The sequence below is a fragment of the Acinonyx jubatus genome, chromosome B1 (assembly GCF_027475565.1).
Source record: "Acinonyx jubatus isolate Ajub_Pintada_27869175 chromosome B1, VMU_Ajub_asm_v1.0, whole genome shotgun sequence".
In the NCBI taxonomy this organism is placed as follows: domain Eukaryota; kingdom Metazoa; phylum Chordata; class Mammalia; order Carnivora; family Felidae; genus Acinonyx; species Acinonyx jubatus.
In genome coordinates, this window is record NC_069382.1 from 119,107,604 (window position 1) to 119,116,287 (window position 8,684).

At 40.2% G+C, this 8,684-nt stretch overlaps 1 long non-coding RNA gene across 2 annotated transcripts; it reads right to left on the reverse strand.

Annotated features, from left to right (window-relative positions):
* Nucleotides 1-738: 738 nt before the first annotated feature.
* Nucleotides 739-6,870, reverse strand: LOC106978994 (uncharacterized). 2 transcript variants are annotated; one of them, XR_001430896.3, is made up of 4 exons: nt 6,814-6,870; nt 6,522-6,722; nt 5,877-6,251; nt 739-3,597 (listed from the first exon to the last, which is right to left on the reverse strand). It is a non-coding gene; the product is annotated as an uncharacterized LOC106978994 (long non-coding RNA). The 2 variants fall into 2 exon arrangements; XR_008296229.1 differs by lacking the exon at nt 739-3,597 and having other exon boundaries at nt 4,096-6,251.
* Nucleotides 6,871-8,684: the final 1,814 nt, after the last annotated feature.

Here is an 8,684-nt window from a genome sequence, read left to right on the forward strand (position 1 = left end):
ACTAGAGTCACCAAGTTATAATGGGATCCTCAGATCTTATGCATCTTACAACTGAAAGTTTGTACCTCTTTACCAACCTCTCTCCATTTTCCCCACCCACCCCAATCTCTGGCACTCATCCTTCTATTCTGTTTCTATGAGTTCAACTTTTTAAACTTTTTTGGATTCCACATATAAATGATACCATGCGGTATTTGTCCTTCTCTGTCTGGCTCATTTCACTCAGCATAATACTCTCCAGTTTCTTCCGTGTTGTTGCAAATGACAAGATTTCCTTCTTTTTAAGGGCTGAGTTATAGTCCATTGTATACATATGCCCTATTTTCTTTATCCATTCATCCATCAACTGATACTTGATGTTTCCATCGCTTCTTGGCCTTTTGGCTAAGATCAAGTGCAGGTTGTTTCCATAACTTCATTATTGTAAATAATGCTGCAATAAACATGGGACTACATATATCTATCAAAATGCTGATTTTATTTCTTTTGGATTCATACTCAGAAGTAAGATTCCTGTATCATATGTAGTTCTATTTTTCACTGCTTGAGGAAACCCCATATTTTTTTCTGTAATGGTGTACCAGTTTACATTCCCACTAACAGTATACAGGGTTCCCTTTTCTCCACATCCTCACCAGCTTTTGTTATGCCTTGGCTTTTTGATAATAGATATCCTAACAGATGTGAGGTGGCATCTCATTGTGTTTTTGTTTTTTTGTTTTCTGCTGTTGTTTTGGTGGGGTTTTTTTAATGTTTATTTATTTATTTGGAGAGAGAGCGCATGTGAGCAGGGGAGGGGTACAGAGAGAGAGAGAGAGAGAGAGAAGGAGAAACTCTCAAGCAGGCTCCACACTATCAGCGCAGAGCCCAACTCAGGGCTAGAACCCACCAACCATGAGATCATGACCTGAGCTGAAATCAAGACTGACTGAGCCACCTAAACACCCCTCATCATGGTTTTGATTTGCATGTACCTGATAATTAGCAATGTCAAACACCTTTCCCTATACCTCTTGGCTATTTGTATGTCTTCTATGGGAAAATGTTTATGCAGGTCCTTTGCCCTTTTTTAAATTGGGTTATTTGTGAGGGAATTTGCTATTGAGCTGTATGAGATTTCATGTATTTTGGATGTTAATACCATATCAGGTATGTGATTTGCAAATATTTTCTCCCATTTCACAGGTTGACTTTTCGTTTTGTTAATGGTTTTCTTTGCTGTGCAGAAGCTTTTTAATTTGATTTAGTCCCACTTGTTTTCCAAAAAAATCATTGCCAATACCAATGTCAAGCAGCTTACCTTCTATGTTTTCTTCTAGGACATTTACCTTTTCAGATCTTATGTTCATGTATTTAATACATTTTAATTAGATTTTTTGTGCATGGTGTAAGACAGGGGACAATTTCATTCTTTTTCATGTGAATAACCAATTTTTGCAACACTGTTAATTGATGACTATCCTTTCCCTATTGCATAGTCTTGACTCCTTTGTCATAAATTAATTAACCATATACACGGGGGTTTATTTCTGTGCTCTCTATTCTGTTCCACTGACCCATGTGTCTGTTTTTATGACAACACTACACTGTTTTGATTGCTATTGTTTTGTAATATAGTTTGAAATCAAGAAGTATGATGCCTTCAGCTTTGTTGTTTCTTATTATTTTGGCAATTTGGGGTCTTTTGTGGTTGTGTATGAATTTCAGATTGTTTTTGTCTATTTTGGTGAAAAAGCCATTTTGAGTTTTAATAGGGGTTGCACTGAATCTTTAAATGTATGAACATTTTAACAATGTTAATTCTTCCAGTCCATGAACACAGAATATCTTTCCATTTATTTTTGGCTTCTTCAATTTATTTCAACGATGTTTTATGGTTTTCCATGTAGAGATGTTTCACCCTCGTGATTACATTTTTCCCTTTGTATTTTATTTTTTTTGATGGCATAGAAAATGGGATTATTTTCTTAATTTCTCTTTCTACTAATTTGTTATTAGTATACAGAAATGCAACTGATTTTTAGGGTTTTCCTTGTTTGCTGTAGTCTCGTGGGACTTGTGGACACAAACTCCACTGGCTTTCAGAGCTAGGGGACCTAATATGAGGGCCTGTCCCTTAAGCAGCAGCCTTAAAAGTTGGGGCACTAAATGTATAGTCCAAGCCTTTTATACCTCAAGGAGAAGATAGGAGTTGGGGGTTGCCTCCCAACTGTATGGTGTTGTGCTGGGGGTGAGGTTTATGGCATGTCTCAGCCTTTCCTATTTCTTTTTTTTTTTTTAATTTTTTAACATTTATTTATTTTTGAGACAGAGAGAGACAGAGCATGAACAGGGGAGGAGCAGAGAGAGAGGAAGACACAGAATCCGAAACAGGCTCCAGGCTCTGAGCTGTCAGCACAGAGCCCGACGTGGGGCTCGAACTCATGGACCGTGAGATCATGACCTGAGCTGAATTCGGACGCTTAACCGACCAAGCCACCCAGGCGCCCCAGCCTTTCCTATTTCAATGTGGGTCTTTCCCCAGTTGTCTGATGTGTAGGAGTGATTCAGCTGGTTTTTGGATTTCTCTCAGAAGAAGTTGCTTCATGTGTAGCTGTATATTTGGTGTGTCAGTGGGAGGAGGAAAATTCAGAAACCTCCTGTGTTGTTATCCTGACACTATGAATATCTAAGGTACATACTATTATTATCCCCATTTTATAGAGGAGAAAACTAAGGCTCAGAAAAATTATATAAATTGCCTATGGCCACTCATACAGTAAGTAAGCCAGAATTTGAATCCAAGCATTCTAATCCAGAATCCTTCATGATAACCCCTACCCTAGTGGTTCTCAACTTGGGGTGATTTTATCCCCAAAGGATATTTGGCGATGTTGGAAGATAATTCTCACTGTCACGACTAGAGAGAGAGAACACTACAGTAGAAGTCAGTAGAAGCCAGGGATATTGCTAAACATCGTGTCATGCATAAAACATTCCTTCACAATAAAGAATTATTCAGCCCAAAATGTCAACAGAGTGGAAGTTGAAAAACCAGAGAGATAGAGCACAAACAGGGGAAAGGGCAGAGAGAGAAGGAGACGGAATCTGAAGCAGGCTCCAGGCTCTGAGCTGTCAGCACAGAGCCCGACTCAAGGCTGGAATCCAAAACCCATGAGATCATGACCTGAGCTGAAGTCAGAGGCTTAACCAACTGAGCCACCCAGGCGCCCCAAATCTGCATTTTAATAAGAGTCTCAGGTGACTCCTCTGCACGTTGACGTTTGAGAGGCAGTGAACTATACTTTTAGCTCCACCACGCTAAGTCTTAAGTAAAACAAATCCCGTACATTTGTTTGTTCTCCATGCACAAAGAAGCAATGTGAGAAAGGTAGTGGTGGGCAGTGGGGAAGAACATGGACAGCTCCAGCAGCGATGTAATATTAGGGACTGGAATTCTCTTCAGCAGATGGTTCTTAATAGATGACTTCCCCATGATGATGAGAGCTTGCAAACAATTGTGCCAGCATACCAAAAAGATGAGTGGTCCAGAAAAAAGAAACGCATAGCTTCTGGACTGTGCTTTTCCTTGGTGTGTGCCAACGTTACAGAACGGATCTACGTAAAAACAAAAACATCCCATTAAAGTCATTAACAGCTAACTTGTTTAAAATTGTTGAAAAATAGAAGGAAAAGAGACTGAATTTTTTTTTTAATTTTTAATTGTTAATTTTGGTGTCACGTAAACTTAGTTTCAAAACCAATCGAACCCTCACTGCCACTTCTGGGCATACAAAAATGCATTGACGTGTCCTACAACCATCAAAGATCCCATTGGCATTTGATGTTACACAGAGATCTTGTCTGATTAAAGCACTGTAAGCACAGATCCAGGTGCTCTCAGATTCAAATTCCCATTCTGTGATGCATGTTAAACCGTTCACTAGAAACCACAGTCCCTTTATTTATAATAGGGATTTATTTAATATTGACTTTGTATTTCTATATTATTTTTTTATTATCCATACTTTTGCTTTATTTTTTTAATTTTTTTAATGTCTTTTTATTTTTGAGAGAGAGAGGGAGACGGAGAGAGAGAGAGAGAGAGAGAGAGAGAGAGCACAAGTGGGGGAGGGCAGAGAGAGAAGGAGACACAGAATCCAAAGCAGGCTCCAGGCTCTGAGCTGTCAGCACAGGGCCTGATGCGGGGCTCAAATCCACTGACTGTGAGATCATGACCTGAGCCGAAGTCGGACGCTTAACCAACTCAGCCACCCAGATGCCCCTCCACACTTTTGTGCCCCCCAGCTGCCCCCCAAAAGTGTGATCAGCTGAAGCAGAAATGCACTCATGCTTTAAGGCTCACAAATAACCCGTATCTGGAGACAAAAGATAGAAAACCATCTATGTTTTCTATACACACAATGTAAAATTAACACTTCCGATTTTAAACATCTCTTATAAAAATATCCTTAGCAAAAGAAATATATACACTTTATTTTTCTTATGCTTACACACCCTGTCTATGATAGGCATCAAAAGCAAGAAAAATGTATAAACATACACACATGCACACACACACGCCTACATTTATGGTCAATTATATTGCAGAATATATGCATCAACACCTAAAGTCAAAGAACTTCCTCTTTACCCTGAAAATATGTATCTAAACTTTGGTTTTCAGTGAAACTATTTGTTCCACGATTGTGTGTCCTCCAGGATCCACCTGAGTTTATCCCGCAATCTTCAATCTTAGTCTATCCAACACGTTTGGCCAAAAAATGCCTGTTCCACCTTTCCTGATGCAAGTGATAAGTATCTGCTTCTGGCGTGCACTGCTTGAAGCTTTGCTTCTGGAAGCAGAGCCTTGCAGCTCTCCTTTTATCTAACTCACCCTGGGGATAACCCCCTAGGAAGGGCCTGGATGGCTTGAGTGAGCTATGGAAAACTAAAATCCTATGCTCTGTTAACTGAGTGTAGCTTCAACCTTATTGTTGGAAGTGAGCCTTACCCGACATTTGATATTAATCATCGACACTAGAGAAATAGCTCAGGGAGAAGAATTGTCATCTGTGGCCAACCAAGCCTCACTGGACACAACCCACTGCTCAGTGTTACTTTAACTTGTTGTGCTGAGATGTCACAGCTGTCAGCCAGCTCACACATCTTTCCAAAGACTTGCTAGGTCTAGTGTTCTCCCTGTCCATAAATGCAACATATGTTAGCAACATTCATTGACAGATTTCAGCAGTCTTTTTCCCCTCGTCGAGCTGTTAGTTTAGTTGTCAAACACAAGAATCTCTCTTTAGTCTTTAAAGAATTCAGAGCCACAATCAGAGCTAGGGGGAAATAGCAAAGGAGACTGACAGCATGCCCATCAAGATTTTCCAGCAGCTGCTGAGCTGTTTACATACACTGCCTGCCCTCCCTCCGTCTTTCCAGCCAGTGGAATACTGAAGAAATGTACCTGGACTTTATGGATACAGACAACTGAAAGACACCGATACAGATGAAGTAGAGGCCAAATGAAAGTTAATTGTAAGTTGTCTAGTTAATTGGGGTTAGTCATTTTTTATCGTTCATACATAGCCTCTTCAGGGACCCCCACGTTATGTCTGGGCTCTGCCCAAGAGGCCAGAAAGGTTGGGTGGTGAGCAGAGGCTCCATAAAGCACAAGGACCATGGAGCCGGAGGCATTCCCAAAAGGCCTTCGTCAAATTACTAAAGACATGTAGGAAAAATGCAAGCAATAGTAAATAAAACTATGCTGATGGGAAGGCATAAAAGAGGAAAGTTGGAGAGGTTAGTATTCTAGAAAATGGTGAGAATGGAGTGAGAAATTTGGGGCAGGGCAAAACGAGGTTGTCAAGCATTTAAAGCCAAGCGTGCTGGACCTGAAGCTGAGTATTCTTCTTAAGTGGTTCCTGAGGCATCTCTTTGAAACAATATCTTCAAACAACTTATATATGGTGTTCGAAACGAATTCCAGCTTTTCAGGACTCCAGCAGGAATATATCCAAGAAGGACAATTTTTATTTTACATAGAAGACTGTAAGCTCCTTGCTAAAGAGGCATTTCCCTATTTATGAGAAAATGAGGTCATGCTTGGGGTCTGGTGAAGCCAAGGTCTGTCATGCATCCAGAGCAGTCCTGAGCTCTGTCAAACTTGACCCTCAGGCTTTGCTCCAGGCTTCCCACTGCAGTTGCATCAATTCTTACTCTTTTCTGAAAACGTCACTGATCTTGAACATGGCCATATGAGATCCCACCTGTGGGATCAAGAACAGGAGAAACATTTAAAACTTTTCTCTCCAACTCAAGCAAGCCAGAAATGCTGACTTCATTAGGAATATCAGCTCACGTCCTGGCATATGGCAGATTTATTCACAAAGTAAAAAACTGGGAATTTTTAAATATTCTTTTCATTAAAATTTAAGTTAAAAGAAGACGAGTTTAATGAAAAGCAATTGTTTATTTTAGCTACCATTTTATTTTATTTACTTGGCAGGTAAAACCAAGGGATGAAAATCTTGACTCACCATCATTTTAAAGAAAACCGTCCTTTGGCGCCTGGGCGGCTCAGTCGGTTAAGCGGCCGACTTCAGTTCAGGTCCTGATCTCGCGGTCCGTGAGCTCGAGCCCCGCATCGGGCTCTGTGCTGACAGCTCGGAGCCTGGAGCCTATTTCAGATTCTGTGACTCCCTCTCTCTGACCCTCCCCTGTTCATGCTCTGTCTCTCCCTGTCTCAAAAATAAATAAAACGTTAAAAAAAAAATTTAAAGAAAACCGTCCTTGAGCCCTGTAGCTGACAAAAAATTGGACGTGAATTACATTATGCTAGGTCCTTCGAGGAGTATAGTAACTTAATAAATCTTTGTGGGAGCCCTTGCCTCATGTTCTTTGTATAGAATTTTGTACCCTCATCTACTATTAACACCTACCTGAAATAGAAGGAGTCAAGTTGATCTCTGGGTGAATGATTGCGTTGGTCCAAATTCCCTAGGATCCTGTATCTGGCCACTCCCCGAGGCCACATGCCCTGAGCCTGTTCATATCTGGCAGGCTAATCGAGTATGTTTCCTTCACGCAGGGCATTGCTGCAAACCCTCAAGGACAGCATGCCCATTGCGATTTCACCCTTACCTCTAAAATGTATCTATCATGGGAGTACGAAACGTAGCATGACTGATGGTGATTAAGAGGCCACATGGCTTGATGGAAAAAGAACAGGACTTGGAATCAGAAAGCAAGTGTTCTTGTTCCAGTTCTAACCCTTATTAGCTACATGACTTCAGGCAAATCTCTTCAAATCCTTGTCCTCAGTTTCTCATTTGTAAATGTGGGGAAGGATAACGTTCCATGCCAGATTGTTTTTAAATAAAATAATATGTGAAAGCACTTTGTAAATAATGAAACAATATACACAGGTAAGAAATTAAGTGTAATTAGTGTTCAAAACTTAATATTTTGTGATCACAGAATGTCAACTAATGAGCTTACTCCCATAGAGTTACATGAACTTCTTTTCCAAAAGAGGTCAATTAAACAAAGACCCTGGTTTCCTTGGTCAAAGTGCTTGAGCAGAATGTTTATTCTTGCAGCATGGTTGCAATTGTCTTGAAACTCCAGCATACACTTGAGCCAAGTAATACTGTCAAGACTTTGCATCTACACTGATTTATCCATATTCACATGTTTCTCATGGCCTAGCTAGAAGAATGAATAATGAGAAAAATAAATGTTGCTCCCTTGACAATTTCTGGTTTCAGAAGCCTCTTTCAGCCACATTTCATCGTGAGCAATGAATCTCAGGAAAAGAAACTTCACCTCAACCTTCCCTCGGAAAACAGATGGGGAAAATTGATAGTAAGTCTCAAATATTACCTTGGCGGAAGCTTATGTGGGAAGACTCCCAGGTAAGGAGTCAGAAAACCAATGCTCTGGACCCAGCTATGGTGGAAACGCATGTTACATCAGCTTGACATCTAACCTTTATGGAATCTGCTTCTCCATCTACTAAATGGAGGAAAGAGGGGATTGGAATTCAATTGTTCTCAACTTTTTTGCGTGTCATAGTTCTCTTTAAATATGAAAAATCACAGCCACCATACGAGGAACTATTAACATTGTCTCCACCTTATTATTAGGTCACTGAAGCTTAGCCTATGTAAGTAACACAAAATAAAATTTGCGTGCCCGTTCAGGGAGTTCAAGGACCCACACAGATGATCTATAGAAGACTTCAGGCGAAGAGTCTCAGAATTAGAGCATATAATATTTCTGTCTGTGCTTCACTTTTCTAAAAGTGTGAGTACATACTCTATTTTGGTCACACACAAAAGCATGGTCTGGTAAGGCCCATTTCCTTCTAATAGTATATGGAAAATGACCTGCCAGTGGGTATGCAACACTACTACCCAGTGAGATAACAACACACCATCATCTTTTCAAGTAAAGCCAATATCTCTAAGTAAACTTTGTCCTGGTAGGACCCAGAGAAGCTATTGTCAGTAGGCCCTGAATTTGCCCTTAGGCCACTCTCTTCCTAAATGCAAACTAGATTGGATAGTATTGTCAGGGGCCAGAGATTCTTACCATTTGAGTTCTTTGCTGTAGATAGAGAATACAACTTTTTCAAATACAAATCAAGATCAATCAAACATTAGACTTGAATAAACACATTTTCAGACATCCAACTTCTC